This window comes from Pinus tabuliformis, chromosome 2_2 (genome assembly GCF_031772625.1).
Source record: "Pinus tabuliformis cultivar Carrire ecotype Pingquan chromosome 2_2, CPIR1, whole genome shotgun sequence".
NCBI lineage: Eukaryota > Viridiplantae > Streptophyta > Pinopsida > Pinales > Pinaceae > Pinus > Pinus tabuliformis.
In genome coordinates, this window is record NC_142300.1 from 313,385,831 (window position 1) to 313,409,079 (window position 23,249).

Consider the following 23,249-nt stretch of genomic DNA (forward strand, 5'->3'; position numbering starts at 1 on the left):
GACCCTTACATGGCGAGAACGAGAACATGAAGAAGAGGACATGATTGCCCTACATGATCCAGTTACAGTGAACGCGCTGCGGAATTGTGGCTTGCTGAAGTTCTTCCGCATCTCTAGCATGAGACAGCAGATTAACTTACTGCAGTATTTGCTCGATGCTTGGGATCCTATCAATCAAGTTTTCCAGATTAGGGGCAAATCTATCCCCTTGACTGCAGTAGACATCTACTTCTTGACTGGCTTGTCGAGGCGGGGTGCCCCCATCTCTTTGTCAGGTTCGGCCCGAGGAGGTGACTCTGTGAGAGATTATGTCCGCCAGTATTGCAGGCAAGGATCTCAGCAAGTAAAGACGGCAAGATCATCATCCGTGATGTCACTGACAGGTCCCTTAGGACTATCCTGTTTACTTTTGGTAGGATGGCCGGTAGTGCGTCTCTTCATGTAGCCAACAGATCCTATATGCAGCATGCCTTGGAATGCCTCCAACCGAAGGTATTCAACTGGTGCGACGCAGTACTTCTTGTGATGAAAGATCAGTTGACCAAGATAAAGAATGGGAGGTTGAAGAACTTTGGGTTCGGTTCTATTTTGACCGCCTTTGCCTTGGAGAAGATACCACTGATGCAGCCGCAGTACATTGCACTCGACTTACCTTCTCCTACTGAACCACGTATGCAGAGATGGGTTGACCATATGCCTAGGCATGTTGGCCAGTCTCAGATTTCATTTTCTGATACCTTCTTCAGGTGGTTTGATCGTCAGGAGATGGTTTATGCCAAGTATCCATATGCTGGCATGGACTTCCGGGGTGATCCAGATTTAGTACTGCCGGCTGGCGAGCAGTGGGGTGCTATTGGTAAAATCTTTGACCATATCACTGTTTACTGTTTTTGTTTATAATGTCCTTGTGCTTTATTCTATCAAGACTTTAATCAAACTCATGTGTACATGCAGATGTTGGTCCTATTCGTCCAGTAGTTCACCTGAGAGTACCAGCTGTTGCCCTGGCAGGAGAGGCCGTCGGGAGAGTTATTCTTCGTGACCTCGATGTGGCCGAGACTCTCACAGCTGTGCAGGAGCAGGTTGAGAGCCTTACTCTCGGTATTCCAGATGTGAGGATCGACGAGCTACCTTTGCAGTTACAGCGGCATACTACTGGTGTGCCTAGACGATGGACTCATCTCTTACGCATGATCGCACAGGCTGTGACTTGCTATCACGAGCATCATTAGACTAGGGTGCCCCCTAGCATTTTGAGTTTTTGGGTCATGTGACCGATTTTGTCTTGGTTACAGAACATTATATGTAAACCATAAACAACTATATATATTTTTGATTTTTGGGGTTTTATTTTGGTTGAGCTATATGATCCACATGTAAAACATTGATGATGTGTTTCTTTTTATAAATGTTGCAAATGTCTATCTAACACATAGTTTTCTAATGAGTCGGTTAATGTGTTTAAGTTTCTGGAAATATGTTGGTATTGAATAAGATCAAATTGTCTTTCCAAAATCTTAACCCTTAGGAACATGCGATAAATAGCTGGGTTTCGGATGGAATATATACCATTGAGTTGTAGTATTACGAGTTGTGAGTCTAGCCTGACAATTAGTCGGCGTATACCATGGGTGATGGCATCAGAGAGAAGTTCTATCAACGCGCTATACTCAGCGATGTTATTCGTTGATTGAACAATACATACACCTCTGAAACTTACTAACTCGCCGCTTGGATCAAAAATGGCCCAAGCTGCGGAGGACAGGTTCCGCGAACTACGACTCGCTCCGTCGGCATATCCAACACATGGCTCCAAAAGGTTTGACATCTGCAATAAATGTAAAAAGGTGGATTACTCGACCAAAACAAACACTTTAGCGAAAACAAAAATATAACAAAAGCATATTGGTTACTATTTATGCATAGTAACGCTTGAGGTACAACCCATTACGAGGTTGCGCCAGTGGAATTACGTCATAATCCATTAACTCATAGGCTCCTTTTGCTAACACTCTTTTAACAATATAGGGGCCCATCCATAAAGACTTAAATTTACCTGCTCCCAATTTATCGGATTCTTGGTCATAAAGCAAGACCAAGTCACCTTCTGAGAAGACACGGGGTTTGACATTTTTGTCGAACTGCGCCTTGACTCATTTCTTATGGGCTTCGTTAGCCAAAGCGGCGTCACGACGGGTTTCATCCAATTGGATTAATTCCAAGAAACGAGCCTCTTCTTCTGAAGTTCCGGGGAGGAGATCAATTGCGAGTTTGAGAGACGAGATTTCACACTGGACTGGTAAGACTGCTTCCAGGCCATATACCAGTTGGAAGGGTGTGAACCCGGTTGCATTCCTTACCGATGTTCGGTAAGCCCACAAGGCTGAGTACAGGATTAGGTGCCACCTTCTTTTTGAACTCCGATCATCCTTTGCAACATACGCTTCAAGACCTTGTTAATCGCTTCAACTTGTCCGTTGGCTTGCGGATAGTACGGAGTAGAGCTGTCGTGAGACAACCCTAGTTTGGCAGCTAATTCGACCATCATGTGATTGCGAAAATGCGATCCACGATCTGTGACTATAGCCTGTGGTATGCCGAATCTGGCGACTACATGATTGAAAAAGAAAAGGGCAGCTGTTTCACCAGTATTATCTAATGTAGGCATTGCCTCGACCCATTTGGTAAAATAGTCAACTGTGACTATAATATACCCATGCCCCCCGGTCGAGGTGGGTTTACATGTCATGAAATCGATTACCCATTTGGCGAACGGCCCAACAACAACTATTGGTTGTAGAGGTGCGGGTGGTCTTCTGGTTTTGCTATCAAAAATTTGACAAGCATGGCAACTTCTGACTGCGGTTATGCAATCTTTGAACATTGTTGGCCAGAAGTATCCTGCTCGTAAGATTTTTTTGCTGTAGCATATCCAGATTGATGCCCCCCACAGGCGCCTGAATGACACTCATTCAGGGCTTTTTCGGCCTCCTCATGGGTGAGGCACCTTCTCAGAACTGTATCGATACCACGACGGTAAAGTGTATCACCGACGATCATGTAGTCTTTTGCTTGGTATCGAATACGTTTTTGTTCAGAGTGTGAGGTGTTTGGCCTAAACTTTTGGGTTTGGAGATAAATTATTATATCTCCATACCACTCATTGCTTGTTGATATCAGAAACAAATTCTCATCCACGATTGATTCTTCGGATGTTTCATCGTTGGACGACGATGGGAGATCGCATAATAGTTCTGCAAAAACTAGAGCTTTCTTTGACTTGGATTTTACAAGTTCCAGATCAAACTCTTGAAGGATCGCTATCCATTTTGAATATTTGCCCCCCAGCAACTGTCACGACAATATATAAGTCATGGGGTTGCAATCTGACAGAATGGTAGTTTTCCGAAAGAGGACATAGTGTCGAAATCTTTGTATCGCTTGAACAGCTGCAAGCGCTAGTTTTTCAACATAAGAATATTTGCTTTCTGTATCATTTAAGTTCTTACTTAAATAATATATAGGATGTTCAATTCCATTGACTTCTTGAACTAAAACCATTGCGATGGTTGTATCTGCTGCAGCCAGATACAGGTTAAAATCTCTTTGATAATCGGGGGCGTACATTAAAGATGCTTTCATTAGGGAATCTTTTAAAGCATCAAAGGAAGCTTGCACGACCTAATCCCAGACAAAGGGTACCTCCTTTTTCAAAAGACGTGTATAACCTTTAGCAAGTTCGGCGTAATTTGGAATGAGTCTCCTCAGAAAGTTTGCTTTCCCTTGGAGTTTCTGAATCTGAAGCAAATTTGAAGGTGGAGGCAAATTATGATTGCCTGGACCTTGCACGGGTCGAGACGAATCCCATCCTTGGAGACTACAAAGCCAAGTAAACGACCAGAACTGACGCAAAATACACATTTGTGTGGATTGAGTCGTATCTTGTAGTGTCGGCAACGTAGAAATATCGCTCTTAAATGCTGCGGATGATCAGTCCGCTTTCGCGAATGAGCCGGAAGGTCGTCGAGGTATGGTTGAACGATGTTTTTGATGTCATGGAAGGCATAATTCATTGCCCTCTGAAAGGTCGCCCCTGCGTTCTTTAAACCAAAGGGTAATTTTCGATATGCGAATGTGCCCCACGGACAAATGAATGCAGTCTTTGACTGGTCCTGCGGGCGGATATTTATTTGATTATACCCGGAGAATCCATCCATGAATGAAAAGATTTCGCATCCGGCGCATTCATCAATTATCTGGTCGATGAAGGGTGTAGGGTAGTTGTCTTTTGGACAAGCTTGATTTACATCCCTATAATCGACACACACTCTAATTGTCCCTTGTTTCTTCATAACAGGGACAATATTCGATACCCAATCGATTAGAGGAACCGGGTAGATGAAACCAGCATGGAGAAGTTTTTCAACTTCTGCCTTAATGGCAGCAGCTTTCTTGGGGTGCACCTGCCTTAGCCGTTGTCGTAACGGTTTGACATCTGGATACATCTTAATCTCGTGTTCAACGATACTCGAGTCGATGCCTGGCATTTCACTGTATGACCAAGCAAAGACATCTCTGAATTCGCGAAAAAGAGCGTTATATATTTCCAGTTCTGAAGGAGAACAACATTTGCCAACATAAATATTCTCTACAACATCTGTTTTAGTCGAGATATTTATGGCTATAGTCTCTTCAATGTTGGATAAGTTTCACTCGGAATCCACCGTATTTACAGTATTTGAAAGAAAATCAAATACTGAGGGATGATAAAGGTCATGTTGAGTCTCTTCTTCACAATCCGGAAGAAGGGAACGATGGTGGGAATCATTCCATGGTGCTCCTTCAATTACCATAGCTTGGAGAATTCCCTCGTCGGTGACATGCACTTGCGACCAAGGATCTGAAGGAGTACCATATTCTCTAGACCTATCTATCCAAACGCTTGATGAGCGTTGATTTGGGTTTGCCTCCCATGCTAGAAACATTGATTGCTATAATATTTCTATTGGGCTTGGGGGCAAAACCATTGCATGATCCATGTTGATATCGTTTTCTGAGATCTTTGTTGAAGATATCATGTTGCAGGTTCCTATTGTTTCTACTTCCGCCAGATTGATTGGGGGTGGAAGAGTGAAAGTTCCCATTAGTATAGGATCTTTTAGTAGGCCTACTCCGATATTTTGAAGCGAATGGGGGCTTCCATGGATCATGGGAATGCTTCCTGTAACTTGAGAACCATTGGGGAGGAAGTTTTGTTGATCGACGATTGTAATCCCTCCTTGAAAGGGAAATGCAATCTTTCTAAAATAGGTCGACACAACAGCTGCCATGGCATATATCCATGGTCTTCCTAGTAGGATGTTGTAATCAAGATTCCCATCGATGACTTCAACATCTATTTCTACCGTTTTCCCTCCTAGTTCAACTTTCAAGTTATTTAGGATACCATATGGGGTATATGTCCTTCCGTCGAATGCTTTTAACGTCGTCGCAGATCGCGACAAGGTTGGAGATCCTAAATTTTTCCAGCAACTCATCGACATAATACATGTAGATGCCCCCTCATCAATAATTGTTCGATGAACAGTTTTGTTGAGGGCTTTCACTTGAACAAGGAAAGCTAGTTGAGCCGGTAACTCAGGATCGTATCCTTTGTGGTCAAAGGATACAAGATTGGAATCCTTTGGATCAATCCCACCAATGGCCGATAATAAATCTTGCCTTTGGGATGGGCAATTTTGTAGTACTTCAAGAGTCGACATAGCGGATGGCGATTGGGCCAAATCTTCCACTATGTTATAATGTTGTGCCGCTCTAGCGCGGGAATTAAATGTCGACTTGTGTACTACTCCCTTCGGTGGTTTTATTGTCAATTCAGGAATGGTGGGTGGTACAACTTCTGTCGAAGTTGTTGTCGAACTACTTGGTTGATCTTTACCCTTGTTGTTCGACAGCTGCGGATTCCCGTAATCTTTGTTCCTGATCGAAATCAAAGCATCATTCTGCTGTTTTGAAATTGACAACATTAGCACTTGAGACGGGGAAGCATTTCCACTTTCAACCAGATTTGTTCCTGGATTCGGAAACGGATCAGTTAGCACTGCTGAGGTTTTCGAACTTTTAAAGAATCTCTTAAGCTCAGCTTTGTATGGACATTCTTTCGTCCAATGATCCTCATCACATATGTGACACCCTGCAGGGGGTTTCCTATTTCCAGGAGGGTTTGAAGAAGATTTTTCAGGTGATGATTCATCCTGTTTCTTCTTCTTCCCTTTGCCTTTCTTCTTGCTTCTTGGTTGTTTGGTTTCTTTGCCCTTATCTGTCGATACGGCATTTACTTCCGAAGCAAGAAGTTCGTCTTTTGCATTTTGATCTGAAATCTTACGGGCCTTCTTGGATGTAGCCTTTGTCGATTTCGTGTCTTTTGTGCCAATCACGCCATCGCCGGCGTGAGAGTCATTGTTCGATTTAGGAGGAGGAGGAATTGAGAATTCCGGTCTAGGGGCGTCAGGTATTTTGTCGTAGAGCGTGCCAGACTGAGTATAGATCAAGTCCAGATATTGTGCACGAGCGATAACTTGCTCTTCCGTTACGACTCCCCCCTTTGCCACATCTTCCGTAATGGAAGGTAGTAATGACTTGATAAACCATTAAGCTAATAGTTGATCGGGAACGTACGTTTTTACCATCCTACGACGACGTCGCCACTCATGTATATGATCAGATATGTGAGTGGCCGTTGTCTGTTTGAAGTTGGTAAGGAGTTCTGTTCCCGTTTCGTACCTTATCGGTAATTGAAAATGGGTTAAAAAGGTTGTGGCTAAAGTACTGAAGTTGTCGAACGAAGCTCTAGGCAATTCAATGTACCATTTTGCCGCTGGACCCGTTAACGTCCTCTGAAAGAGGCGAAGCCTTATCGAATCATCATTTAGGGTGTTTGATGAACACCATAGATGAAATGTCATCACGTGATTCGATGGATCTTCACCCGGATTTCCATTAAATTTAGGAATATCTTATGGAAGTTTATGTGGAATCGCTGGCCACCAAGGGGCGTAAGCAATTGGATCGTTTGTTAACCGGTTTAAATCAAGTAACTCTAAAGTTGCCACGAATGGTAACTGCTGATTCAGATTAGGTGAAGCATACCCAGGGTAAGATGGGATTGCCTGAGTAGTTGGTCTGTGCATGCCAGCATAATGCATTTGATGCTGGTATGACTGATAAGGTTGGTGGACATGACCATTGTAAAATGGTTGATTTTGACCGTTTTGAATGTACGGTTGTCCATTGTTTGCAAAGATTTGCTGCTCAGAACCTTGGTATACTTGTTGGAACTGTGGTTGTTGGTATTGCACCAGCCATGGTTGAGAAGCCATGTGCTGTTGCGCTATACTAACCGTTGAACCAAGGTGTGGGGTAATTGTACCCGTCTGGACCTGTGTCGCCCCACTAGTTGGTGATTGTGGTTGAGTCACAGGGTCAAGGGGCTGTTGCATTACAACCTATGAAATCTGAGGTTGGCATACAACAGGTAGCGTTTGAACTTGTGACACCGTCACAATAGCTGGTGTAGTCGGGATATTCGACATAGGTACACATTGTTGCATCGAATACACAACCCTTGGTTGTTGAGGTAGTATAGGTACCCAACCACTTGAGGTAATTCCAGTATAACCTGAATATTGTTGTGAACTTTCGTATGGATATCCTGCCGGAGGGGATAATGAAAGGGCATACTGCCCCCCATACGGTGGTAATCCAGAACTCAAGGGAATCGTTTGTCCTTGGGGACCGGACTGCCCAAATTGACCTCCAAATGGATCAATTTGTTGAGACTCAACATAAGAGTTTCCAGATATTATTCCGGATGAACAAACAGGAACGGACCAGACTGTCGAAATAGCCCCTGAGTGGGCTCCTTCTAGCGGTTGAGAGCTAGTTGGGACAGATGGTATGCCGGCGAACATTGTCGGAGTGACGACAGGGAGTTCTGCTATCGTTGTGTCAGACGACACAGTCCTAGATGTTGACAGTTGTTCAGACATCTGGAGTCTATCCAAAATATTACCCAGCGATTCTACAGGAACTTCCGCTGGTGGTAGACTAACTTCCGATGAAGAAGGATATAGAATGGTTCCGACTCCAAAGTGTGTTGGAGTACTTGTTTGAGGATCTTATACAATTTCTTCAATTGCAATCAGACAGGTGGAAGGGGAAGACCGTCAGGTCCGTAAAATATTTCTGGTGCCGAAGAAGGGGTGGAATCGACACCGACAGATGTTTGAAGAGCAAGACTCTCCGAACCGGTTGTAGATGGAACTGGTTCGGCAACACAAGTGTTTTACTCTCAGACTAGGATCAGTATCACTGTCCCTCTGTGGCTGTTGAACTTCTTCTGTAGAGGCAGGGATTCCAGAAATGTTGGAGTAACCGGAATCTCGAATGTCGTTGGAACACTTGTTCTAACTTTAATAGGAGATTTTGAACCAGTTAAACGAGTTCGCTTTGTCCGTACTGGTTTCGATTCCGGAGACAAAGACGATTGACTCGTAAGTCTCCGCGAACGACGGGGTTTCAATTGACTTTCTTCCACGATTGCGGATTACTCGATCAACTAAAATAAAAATGGGAAGTATGTTTCCGAATTAAATGAATTTTAGACGCTTTTGACACAACTTTTTTTTTTCAGTTTTTAAGAGTCGAGAAAAAACAAAAGATGACTCTAGTCTCCTTCGATTTTTAATGAGCCTGAAGTGACAAGTGCTCAGATGGACCTTTTCCGTTAAGGAGTCTGAAAAGGAACGAAAGGGACTGCTCTGGAGATCTAGGTAGAGGGAGTACCAAACCAATCGCAAAACTGCAGAATACTTTTTACGGTACGACAGTCAATCTTCCCGAATGCTGTGTTCGGTGCATTACTATCAGTAGGGCGGCCGACACAGCTTCCTATGGATAAAAGGTTTTAAGCCTATAGGGGTCTCCCAATATATACTCGACGGTACGTGGGAGCACAAGTCCGTACTGGCACTTATCGTCTCAAAGTGGAGGAATCACCCAACCATCAATGAGGACAACAGTTACCAGGCTTTACGACGCCGGAATACGTCTCTAGCCTAGACCTCTAAATGTTGTGCGTTAAGTTCCAAAGCGTTGTTAGATTCATTCAATTTATTTTAAGTTGATCTTTCTTAGAAGTTTGCCTTTTGGGATCACCACGAGATGTAGATGTAATTCCTAAAGTGCAATCTAAAGATGATAAACAAACTTTTATCTCTTTTCAGCAATGACAATCCTAGCTACAAGGGGAAAATAAAGACACAATCTTTTTAGAGAGAAATTCTTCGGCGAAAATCACATGGAATACCATTTGTCGACGCGTTTCAAACCAACCAGTGTGGTTCATCGTCAGGACAAGTTGAAGAAACAGATCCAGCTTAGCATGTTATATAGACCGAGCAGAGCCTCCAACGGCTAGTTTGACCAACCGTTAATATTGACTAATGGACCGGGATCAAAATAATAGTTTATTAATAAATATTTAAAAATTAAAGGTCAATTATTTTTAAAAGGAAATTAGTTGCAACAGACCGCTTCTATGAATAAATTAAGAGTTAAATGTGAATAAAAATAACTAAATGAATAAAACAAATTAAATACAAAAAACACAAAAATAAAAATAAAAAATAAAAAATAAATAAATAAATAAAAATAAAAATGAAATAAAATAATAATAAATAAAATAATAAATAAATAAAAATAAATAACTAAATGAGAATAAGAGTTAAATGTGAATAAAAATAACTACATGAATATAAATAAAAATAATAATAACAATAACAATAAAATAAATAAATAAATAAATGAATAAAATAAATAAATAAAAATAATAAAAATAAATAAAAATAAAAATAAAATAATAATAAATAAATAAACTAATAAAAAATAATACTAATAATAATAATAATAATAAAAATAAATAAATAAAAAATTAATAACTAAATAAAAATATAATACTAATAATAATAATAATAAATAAATAAATAAAAATTAATAACTAAATAAAAATAAAAATAAAAGAAAAATTAGGTGTATAGAGTAGTGTATAAAGTTAATTTTACTTTAAAAATATTATAAAATTTTTTGTGTTAAATAATAAAGGTAATAAAGAAAAACAAAGGATGATAGATTAGAAATATAAGCAGAAAGGAAATTAGTTACACGGAGGCCCTTAATCAATAAAAATAATAGGAAAGGCGATTAGAAAAATATAAAAACAAATAAATAAAATAATAATAACAATAATAAAATAAATAAATAAGTGAAAATAACGAAAAAAGACACCAAAAACCAAAGAGGACGAAAAAACGCCTAGGAAGAGAGGGTTGGGACCCAACACCTACTGACTTTCCAACCATCCTCTCTATTGAGATTGCTTGGTCTCTTTTTGATCTCAAGCACTTCCCTGAATTTTCGATGATGGAAATGCGGAACCTTAGCAATAACACTGGCTTCTTCGATACAAACATGATGATTGGTTTTCTCAGCATGTTTAGCCAAAGCGGAAGATTTAAATCTCCTATGCTTTAGATCCGCTGCGTGCTCACTAATCCTCTGATTAATGGAACGACCAGTCCCCCCAATATAGGGGGTCCCACAAGAAAAAGGGATCATATAAACACCCTTCATATCTTTAGGGTCAATGGGATCCTTCACCGATCTGAGAGACGAACGAATGGTGTTCAGGGGCCTGAAGGACACCGGGATACTATGTCTCCTGAGAATCCTACCAATTCTATCAGTGGTCCCTTGAGCATAAGGAAGATGGACACCAGGAACACGATCTTTTGGCTCTCTTTTCACCAGAGAATTCTTGGAAGCTTTAAGGAAAGCCCTATGACCCATGTATCTATTGTAACCATTCTCCACAAAGACATCCAGCAGATGGAATTTTTCCTTCTCAAAGCTCTTCTTGTCTGAGATCCTCAGGGCCCGAGTAGCAAGGGTACTAAGAACCCCCATCTTTTGCGCTGGGAAATGGTGGGAACTAGCATGAAGATACTGCTCCGTATGAGTTTTCTTTCAAAAAAATCGATGGGCGAGGGAACCATCCTCATTCTTAGAAATAATAATGTCAAGGAATGGAAGACATCCATCAACTTCTTGCTCCTTAGTGAACTTAATGGCTGAGGATTTCCTGTTGAGATGATCAAAGAAGAGATCAAGCTCAACCTGGCCATGAGACTAGATGACATTGGTGTCATCCACATACCTCCTCCATAGCTTGGGCAGGAGCCGGGCAGAAAACAGAGCCCTGGACTCAAAATCTTCCATAAACAGATTAGCAACAACAGGGGAAAGGGGGGATCCCATTGCAACCCCACAAGTTTGCTCGAAGAACTCTCCTTCAAAACTGAAGAAGGTGGAAGTGAGATAGATCTCAACCAAAGAGCAAAGAGCACACTGTAAATGCACTTTTCCTAAATCAAGCCAAGCAGACTATCAATATGCAAATGCACATATGCATGTATTTGTTTTCACTTTCTTAATATTGATGCCTAAAAAGAAAGTTGATGTACAAATCTGAATTTGCTTTCAAGTGACAAACACAAACAAGCTTCTTTTCGAAATCAAAAGGTAGAGAAGATTACGACACTTTATGATTTTGAAATAAATACTCGTTTCGACACTAGAAAGTAACAAATTCAAACCAAAGGCAAAAGTAAAAGCATAATCAACTGTCAACAGCAAATAAACTTTCTCCTAAGATCAAAATCGACACTTACGACAGATCTAAATCAAAGGACGACAGTATGACTATTCTACTTTTTCAATGGAAAACTGTAAATGATGTAACAAACACACAAAGAACATCTACAGTCTTTTGTACAAAGGAGGCGGAATTAAGGCAAAGAAAAGGGGTTTTTAAACAGACACACACTGATCAAAGGCTGCAAAAAATCAGAGACAAAACTGAAAAAATGAAGCAAAGAACCTCAACTGCACAGGGCTAGGCTGATCAGCGCACCTGTTACACAGAGAAACTGGATTGCGGCGCAGGTAGCCCTCTCGGGAACTGCATTGAAATGCAGAATCTCTTCACGGAGCCTACGCTGGGGCAGAAACAATAATTCTATCCGGGTTCTGGGTCACGATTTGCAGTTTAATCTATGGTTTTTGGCTGAGTAAAAGAAATCAGTAATGCACAATCAGAGGGTGGATTTAAAGGAGGTCTAAGAGCTATCACAAAGGGCAATCAGATCATTTGTGAATCAGCTGTTCAAATCATAAACAAATCCAGTGAATGGATTGAAGTAGCAGATGTCTACTTTGCATTTGATAATGGCAAATGCAGTTCGATTGCTACTTCTGTGTTTATGAAACAAACAACAAGAGAAACACAAACAAACTAACTAGACACGATCCCCAGCGGAGTCGCCATTTTGTTAACGGGAAAAGTGTCTATTCAGAACGACCCTATCCCACTAAGGTGTGACAGTACCTTAGAAACAAACAGAGAAAACTACTTTTGTATTCTTCTTTATGAACTATAAACGAAGAGGAATAGGATGAACCAACCTGTTTTTTGCGCTAGTCCTTTGATCCAATCTCTCTCCTCTTTGACAGCTTCCAGCTAACTACTTCCTTACTTGCCCAGCTTCACCAAGTTCCTGCAAGATCACAGAAGAATAAAACTACACAAAGACATGGATTTACATTCATAAATAGCTTAGGATCAGATTTAAGCTAAACATGCAAATATAACAAACATCATTGATACACAAGCATGTAGGAGAAACTCAAATAGTTTTATTGATATAACAAGAATGTCCAGGAGGAGTTACAACCGATGATTCCTGATCCAGCATCAACCCCCCAGCAAAGGAATCCCCTCTTCACCTCCAACAAAGCATAAATCACCCAATACTCTGATCTCTATCTCAAAACCAAAAGCAATTCTCTGCAATGTACAAAATTCCAGCCCCTGGATCTCTGGGATGAGGGATCCATATATAGATGTATGCAAAGAGGATGAGTCAGCTTATGATCTGACTAGTGGCCTCTCTCTGTCAGTTCTTGTTTCCACTTGGAGACTGAGAGCCTCTTACTCATCCTTGGTCGAACTCAGTGAGGCAAGTGTCATTGGGGAAGATTCTGGAAGCTTCCATTGTCTGTCCACCTCACGGAATGACACTGCCATTTGTCATTTCTCTCTCAATGCACCCTGGTAGTGCATTTAGGTGTGTTGCAACGCACCTAGCTAGTGTACTTGGGTGCTATGCAACGAAGCTAGCTAGTGGAGCAGTTGAAATGATCCTGATTTGACTGATTTTGAGCAGTTTCTGGTGGAGAACTTCTAAGAGAAGCTGTAATTTGTTGACCTTGTTCCTTTAGGGGCCGGAACAACACTTTTAGGGACTTAGGATCCCTTGGTTTATGGACATTTCATGCTTAGAGCTGTAAGGCACAAAAATGTCTATAACACTAGACCAAATGATAAGAATGTCATAGAGACAAAATGGATATTCAAAAACAAGCTGAATGAAAATGGAGATGTTATTAGAAACAAGGCTATACTTGTTTGTAAAGGGTATGCTCAACAAGAAGGTATAGAATTTGAAGAAACTTTTTTGCCAGTTGCCAGACTTGAAGCCATACTAATGTTCCTTCCTCATTCTAACTTTCAGAAGTTCAAAGTATATCAAATGGATGTGAAATTTGCCTTTATAAATGGAGACTTAGAAGAAGTTTATATTGAGCAACCAGATGGATTCATCCTTGGGAATGATCCAAAACTCGTGTGCAGACTCAAAAAGGCTCTCAATGGCCTTAAACAGGCTCCAAGGGCTTGGTATTATCGTTTGGACAAGTATCTCCATCAACAAGGTTTTTCAAAAGGATCAATAGATAGCAATCTATATATAAAAATTGACAATGATAAATTGTTAATACTTGTTGTGTATGTTTATGATATCATTTTTGGTAGCAATGAAGAAGCCATGAGTCAAAACTTTTCCTTGGTGATGCAGAAAGAATTTGAAATGTCCCTGCTTGGTGAGCTCACATATTTTATTGGTTTATAAGTCCAACAAAACAAAGACGGTATCTTTCTATCACAAACCAAGTAACTCAAGCATATCTTGAAGAAATATGGTATGGAGGATTTGAAACCAATATGTACCCATATGGTAACAGGATGCAGCCTCATCGCAAATGATGAATCAGCAGTAGTACATCAACCAACCTATAGATCCATGATTGGTAGTCTGCTCTATCTGACAGGTACCAGACCCAACATCATGCATGCAGTGGGAATAGTTAGAAGATTCCAGGAAAATCCAAAGGAAGCACAGCTTCAGGAAGTTAAAAGGATTTTCAAATATCTTCAAGGAACACAAAACTATGGCTTATGGTATCCTAGAGACACAGATCTCACACTTCATGCATATACAGATGCAGATTGGGCAGGAAGCGTGGATGACAAAAAAAGCACTAGTGGTGGTGCATTCTTTATGGAATCCAGATTAGTGTCTTGGTTCAGCAAAAAACAAAGTTCAATTGCATTATCTACAGTTGAAGCAGAATATGTGGCTGCTGCATCTTGCTGCACACAACTCCTTTGGATCATGCAAACATTGCAAGACATTCAAATCACTTGTTCTCCACCTATCTCCATTTTATGTGATAATACAAGTGCAATCAATATTTCAAAGAATCCTATCATGCATTCCAAGACCAAGCACATACCTATCAAATATCATTTTCTTCGGGAACAAGTGCTTGAACAAAAAGTCAAATTGGAGTATGTTCCCTCCAAGGAACAGGTTGCTGATATATTCACCAAACCACTACCCAGAGAGACATTTGAATACCTTAGACAGAAGCTGGGAGTAGTTGATGCATCATTTTGCTGTTGAACTTATTTGTTTCAGAGAAGTGTGGTTGTACGCAAGTTTCATGAAGAGAATCTGCATACATATGCCGATTTCTGTGGATATATACACGTATATTCTGGTTTGAAGAATATCAATGGGCTAGATTTAGGGTGAAAAGAGTCTGATATGGGTATATCAGTGATCATCTGGCATAGGTTTAGGGGGAGCATATAATTCATTATCATTGTTGGCATTACCTTAGAAGATTTTGGTACCATTTCACAGTTGTTTTTTATTCAAGAGGAACAGGTGCATAGGGAGCTCTTGATGGTGATTGATAGATGTTGTTGATGATACTTGTTGATGACTATCATAGTCTTGTCTTAGATATTTAGTCTCTATGTCATGTATTTCCTTTATTATCAAGGTCATGTAATGGCCTATTTTTGTTTCCCCACTATGCCCAGGATGGATGATGTAATGTTCTTGTTTTATCATGTGTAAACTTTTCGTATATCCCCACTTGGTTGGGAAATGGAATGAGTCTTTGGTGATAGGAAGGTCATTTATGATGTATGGTGTCATGATCTTTCTTGTAGAACATCCTTTTGTGGACCTTGCCTACAGTCAGCGGAGTATGGAAAGCACAACAAAGCAGAGATTTTAGCATATACTTAGGGGGATCATAACCCTTTTCCCTTGATGACAAAGGGGGAGAATGAATTTGAGTATCTTGAGGTTGCTACCAAGTCCAAAGGGGGAGATTGTTGGCATTATGACATAGGTTTGGCACTATGGCACAGGTATTGTCCTTGATGGCAACTCACTCAGCAAATCTCTCAGATGATAGCTCAGGCTCATAGGCTCTCAAAATAAAGAAAAAGGAGGTATACGCAGATTCCTGTTGACAAAGCCGCATATGCATGCAAGTTCGCAGACCAAAAGGCACGTATGCGTATACACGCACTTTCATGCACAGAAAAGCGCGTACAGTTTGGAAAACTTGGTTTTGGTCCATGGTATTTAGTCCATGGTATTTTGGTATTGGTCCATGGTATTTGGTCCAAAGTATTGACCCCAGGTATTGGGTCCAAGGTATTGATTCTATATGGTTTTGGACCATGGTATTGAGTAAGGCCTAAGACTATAAAAGGGGAAGGAGATCATTAGGCAAAGGCACTCAAGTATTGGATATCTTATGAAGAACAAGATCTAGAATACTGGTCATTGGGTAATGGTGCATAGCTGGATCTGAATCAAGGAGGAACCTAAGCGCTAGAAGAAGGATAAGTTCTATTGATGGGTCAAGATCTCAAGGCTTGAAGAGAAGTATCTTTGTGTGATTTTGATCTGTTATATTTGGCGCATGACTTGATCTATAAATCTGATGATCTGGGTATAACTGATGTCTGAATATTTGAAAAAGGGTAAATTATCTTTTATAGATTTGTATGCAGGTTCTGCATAAAAAAGGCGCATATGCACACTGGTTCGGTATATCAAAACTATGTATATGCAGGTTTGCCTTAACATAACAACGTATGCACGTAGGTTACATATATTGAAGTAGCATACGTCTCATGAAATATGTTTTAGCTACTTTTGTTTATTGTTGCAGTGTTCTGGGTTCAGGATTGGTTTCTAGTTACTGTTACTGTATTCTAGTTACAACATCCAGAGAAGTGATTGTTTGATTTAGTTTTGGTGGGTGCAAAGGAGATTGTTTGATGCATATATATTTGATGTTTGATTGAAGTTATTGATGGATCCAGTCTGAAAAATTATGAAATGTGGTCCCTAGAAGAAAAATAGAAGGTTGTAGTCTTCTATAGGTCAACATCTACGTACTAGTACATCAGCTAGTACACGAGCTAAGGGGGTTGTAGCTCCCTTCTAGGAGAAGCTGGAGAATAAGAGAAGGTTGTAGCCTTCTGCAGGTAGAAGCCCGCGTACTGGTATAAGACTGCACCAGTACAAAAATATTGTAAAAAGAAGTTTCTTATTAAAATAATATAGAGACAAATTGCAGCAAGTGGTTTTCACCCACATTGGGTTTCCACCTTATATCTTGTGTTCATGTGTGTGATTGCCTGTACTATTTACTACACTTGATAATTGTTTTTATGATTCTGAAACACAGATTAAGATCAGTTAACTAAATTAGAAGTCTACAAGATATATGCGGGTTTCTCTAAACATAATTTCATATATACACATGTTTAGTTAACAGAAGTAGCGTATATCAATTTATTTATGGAAATGAAAAATTGTTAAATTGATAATGTTGATTCACCCCCCCTCAGTATTATTTACAACAAAATGTATCATCTTTGTAAACATATTTTAAAGTGAAATTCTAATTGTCATTAGTGGAATACAAACACCTATTTAATGTAAAGAGTCATGAGAGTAGTCTAAGAGTCACAAAGGGGAATGTCAAGGGTCACCCTGCCCTTTGTTATAAATAGAACCTCATAACTCATTTAAGAGGTTGTTGGGAGCCAAGAGGCTGCTAGGCATTGCTTATAGATGGCTTGGAGAGTATTATGACAAGCCTTGGCTTCTCCATTGTGCAGAGCGAGCACATCTCTTTGGAGGAGCAAGCGGTCTTGACTATAACGTTCCACTATTAGGGCTAGTGGTTGTCATTGTTGTATGTATGGATGGAACTTTCACTTTATATAATATAACAGAGCCAGCATGTTTCATGCATATGTTTTTATTGTAGTTCAACTATTCTGGTTACTTTAGCAATGTATGTAGTTTTACTTACGCATTGATGTATGGAGTATTCCATATGTGATTATATGAATCTTATTGAAGCATGTTGTTGGTTTAACTCATCACTCTGGATTATCGACTACTCTACTTTCCAGTTTGTGATGTCATTCAGCTTGTGTGTTCCTTTTAGGCTACATACTATTACGTGTTTCTAAGGGATACACTTATTTTCCCCCTCCGTGTGTTAGAACCTCCCCATGCATCTCTCCTGACTTGTTGCAAAGTCACACACTTTCTTCTAACAAGGATATCTTGCTTACCTCTACGCATTATCACAGTCAAGGCATGGCTTTACTACCCACTTATGGGACTCATACACCAAATGGTCTAAGGTATAGTTAGGACTTGTTACCTGGGATATCCCCCAACATGTTGTTAGGTGCAGTACCGTCAACAAGACAACAAACCTAGTTCGGCCGAACTATTTTTTTGCCAAAATTTTCAACTCCTGTGAAAATTTCATTTAACAATCGGCATTAGTCTAAATGGCCAAAAGTTCGGCCGAATATATTTATGGAATTCAGCTGGAGAAAATAAATAAATAAATAAATTCGGCTGAAAAAATTATGTTGTAAATTTTTAGAGGTGTTTCTCACAAAAGTGTAACCCAACTTCACATTTTCACCCAATTAATTAGTAATATTTTCAATTTACAATTAATTATTATGATTAGTAGTAACAATTATTAACTATTAACAATTTGAGCATGGCTAGAAAAAAATCCTTAACCCTAACATGTGTTGCCATGGCATCCTTAGAGGTGACTCCTCCACCTCCTCCTCCCATCAACAAGAACACAACATTTCAAGCATTAGTCAGAGCCATCGTGAATAAGCCTCAAAGAAAAGAAGTGAATCCGAAGATTGTCAAGAAATTTGAGTTGATTCCCTCAGTGGCTTTTCCAAAGGGGTTCCACAAAACCACTTTTGCATTCTCTGAAAGAGGGTTCATTCGAAAATTTATGGGGATGTGCCTGTGGCCATCACCTAGATCATTGTAAGATTGGATTGATCAAACCTGGATATCAAATATGAAGGGGGATATCAAGCTCTTCACATATGGAAATGGATTTTTTGCATTTCTTTTCGATCTCAAGGAGGACAAGGATGTAATATTCATACACGACCCCTATTTTTTTGAATCTAGAGGTATCTATTTGAATCATTAGTATTTGGATTTTAACCCTGATGAAGATGTCTCAATAGTGATTCCTATGTGAGTTTAACTTATTTGACTTCCTCTTTCCTATTGGAGCAATGACTACCTCAGAGAAATAGGAAATTAAGTTGGGAAATATTTGGATATGACTAAGCCTAAGGGTTCTCAATTTAATTGTACCAAGACGTGTGGAAGTAGAACTTGACAAGTATTTTCCTTCAGAGATCAACCTCACCTTGGGAAGTTAGACTCACTGCCAAAGTTTATATTATAAGAAAATTCCATATAAATGTCTTTTTTGTCATGAGTATGACCATTTCACAAGGGGTTGTAAGAAAAACCCTACTAGAAAGGGGCTAGATCTGATGGAATAATAGGTAGAGCAGTGGCAGACTCAAAAAAGAGAAGGCAAAAAAGGAAAATTCAGTGGAAACAGACAATGGTCAATGCAAAAAAAAAATGGGCCTTCTACCTCTACAAACCTATTTAATTCTTTACAAGGTCATCCAGAAAGTGAATAACAAATTCCAAATCTGGATCAGAATAAAGTACCTCCAAATGGGGAATTAATTCTTGAGGAGCAGAAATAAGGGGAGATAAATGATGAATAGGAAGGACCAAAAAATAAATATCATGAAACACCAGATGAAGAAGCAGAAAATAAGGAACACGAGGTAGGGGAAGATAATGAAGTAGAGCAGATTCTAGTAGACACAATTGTTCAACTGTGTATGGAATCAATTTCGAGTCTTTTGCAATAGGAGGAAATTCTATCAATGTTGAAGGAGGTCCTTCATCAATGAGGGTAGAGTTTTTGTCATGAATATGACCATTTCACAAGGGGTTGTAAGAAAAACCTACTAGAAAGGGGCTAGATCTGATGGAATAATAGGTAGAGCAGTGGCAGACTCAAAAAAGAGAAGGCAAAAAAGGAAAATTTAGTGGAAACAGACAGTGGTCAATGCAAAAAAAAATGGGCCTTCTACCTCTACAAACCTATTTAATTCTTTACAAGGTCATCCAGAAAGTGAATAACAAATTCCAAATCTGGATCAGAATAAAGTACCTCCAAATGGGGAATTAATTCTCGAGGAGCAGAAATAAGGGGAGATAAATGATGAATAGGAAGGACCAAAAAATGAATATCATGAAACACCAGATGAAGAAGCAGAAAATAAGGAACACGAGGTAGGGGAAGATAATGAAGTAGAGCAGATTCTAGTAGACACAATTGTTCAACTGTGTATGGAATCAATTCCGAGTCTTTTGCAACAGGAGGAAATTCTATCAATGTTGAAGGAGTTCCTTCATCAATGAGGGTAGAGAACACTAAGAGCCTCCATTTTCAGTCCAAAATGAAAACCCTCAGGGATCTGTGCAACAAGATTCAAAAAGTACTCTAGTAGCAATAAAATGATCAAATACGTTGTCTAAAATTCTATCAAGGAATGCCAGAAAGAACCTAATTTGGGGAGATGATTCATCTAACCATGAACTCTAAAAAATAAGAAAGAGAGGCAAAGGCTAAATTGAATAAAAGGCTTGGAAGCCAACCCCCAATCACGGATGTTTTAAAATTTGCAACAACTTGTGAATACTGGTCCAAAAAAGCACATGGGAGTCAACCTCAATGTGATGAATGTAGTTATGAATGCAAAACCCCTTTGGTAAATATGAAATTAGAATGTAAATGCATTTTTATTCTGGGGGTGTTCTGGAAAATTTTAAGTTGGAAGGGGAATGAAAATTTTGTAGTATGGGGTAATTGTTTGAGAGACTAGATTGAGCCTATGTGTTCAATTCAATAAGAATAATTGGTAATCCTGAAGAAATGTAACAGTTTCAGGTTGGTTTACATCTCTCCTCTAATAATAAAATCCTTGTAACCATTTTGTTTAACAAAAAATTCTTAACTATTAATAATAATTTACTAATTATTATTAAATAAATGATAAATTAATTAATTGATTTGATTTAATTATTTAATAATAAAATAACATGGGGGTGACTTTTCACCCTATTGATAAACTATAAATCCATTTTTCTTGGGGACTTGGACAAAACAACTAATAACCAAGCATAGGCCTATGGCCTTCTACTCATTCTTGGTGACTCCACTATTATTACTTGACATTTGATCCATTTTGTGATAAACTTATCATGATAAACCTATAAAACAAATTTATATAAACTTGCATAAGCAAATCTTTGGCATCTTAATCTTGGACTCCTTAGATTATTTCTTCTAATATTATTTATTTTTCGTATTAAAATTTTGATTAATATTATTTGATGACAAGAATATTCTATATATTAGTATTACTAACCAATTTAATTATAATTGTATATAATAAATATCACACTATCTATTGAGTGAGTTACTATTCTAGTAGAAGGTTGGCACAATTTTAAAGTGTCCATAAAATTTATTTAATGATAGAATTATACTAGTAATATGTTTATTATATTAGGAGGTTTATAACATTTTATAATTGATAAAAGAAAAATGTATATAAAACTTTTATTATGTTTAAATTTCTTTTAACAATAAAACCAATTATAAAATATAAATTATAGCATTATGTCTATTAGTATTATTTTTTTATATTAATTTAAAGTTAAGTTGATCAAGGATTACATAATGAGTAATAAATTCTATAAAAAAAAATTCACATATAAAGTTATATAATGACATTAATAATAATCAATGGTTGATACTATTATTAACCTACATTTTAGTTATATTTTGATATTATTTCAACTATTCTATCTATATTTACTTATTATAGTAAGGCTAGGAAATGACACCATTTTAGAATGTTGGATCTATAAAACTATTAAATGACATAATACCAATTTTTGTGATTGTTATAATTTACAACAATTTCAATTATTGTTATAGTAACTTATTTTGTTTATGTTGAGATTTAAGTAAATATACCCTAATATCATATCCTCTTCATCAAAGTATATATTCTCCCATTGAAAGCATGAGATGTATATCGGATGTATAAGAAGAGGCTAAATCACATGGAAGACAAGAGGTTTCCTAAAATTGCTTGTAGCTCTATCCAAAACCACCTTCAACTCAAGTGGTGATGGCAAAAGGATTAGTAGGCATGGTTATACCATTGGGAAATAAAGGATGAGATAATTTTGCATGATAAAGATATTAATATTAAAGATATTATTGCACCAAAATTTAATTATTATTAAATAGTGGAGTGATAAAGAGTTAGAGGGTAAAAATAAACTAAGATATTATACTAAGTGATCAACCCAAATCTCTAAAACTAGAAGTATCTAGACTTTGTTTTGAGTAGTGTAAAGAAGAAAAGTTTAAGAGATCATATTCACTCTTACTAGATGTTAATCATCATCATCAACATTTTCATCATTATATATAGGAAATTTACACCACTTTATAGTAGACAAGATATGTGTGTGTGTGTGTGTGTGTTAAAAGTTAAATTGATTGGGGATTATTTCATGAATAATAGATTAATATGTGAGAAATATCTTACTTATAAAATTATTTAATGACAATGACATTAGTAATGTCTAGTATCTATTATTAATCATTTTAACAATCAAAATCAATTATGAATAAGAATAGAAATAAAGTAGTATAGATTGATTTTTTTCAAATACAAGAGGAAAGAGGATAAATTAACAAACTAGTTATTGCAAGTGTTCAATATTTATTCTTGAATTGTTTGAATATATTATATTGAAAAGAACATATAATTGATATTCCTATAAAACTTAGATTGCTTACATTATTTCTATTATAATTAATATTTATATTTCTGTATTAAAACCAAGTTCATCAAGATTTAACTCATGAGTAATAGATTGCATAAGAAATTTCTTACCTATTATATATTATTATAGGAAATTTGCACCACTTTATAGTTGACAAGAGAAAAATAAATTATGAATTGGAATAACAATATAATTTATTTTTATTATTTATATTTTTGTGTTAAAAACTAAGTTGATTGAGGCTTACTTCATGAATAATAGATTAATGTGTGAGAAATATCTCACTTATAAAGTTATTTAATGACAATGATATTAGTAATGTCTAGTATCTATTATTAATTATTTTAATTATCAAAATTGATTATAAATAAGAATATCAATAGAGTAGTATAAAATGATTTTTTTCAAATACAAGATGAAAGAGGGTAAACTTACTAAAGTTGATTTTCCTTTTCCAAGGAAAAAATTGTAATTTCATTTATGGAGTAAACAAAACTACATTTTTTATGTACACATCCACACGTGTATTCAAGAAGGATTTGCCCAGATCCATTCAGTGGCAAGACATGAGAAAAAATATTTTGTCAATACAAGATCATCATATACAAAATTTCGCCCATAAGGGTCTGCATGTTGGTGATCAAAAGTGTTAACTACCAAAATATACAA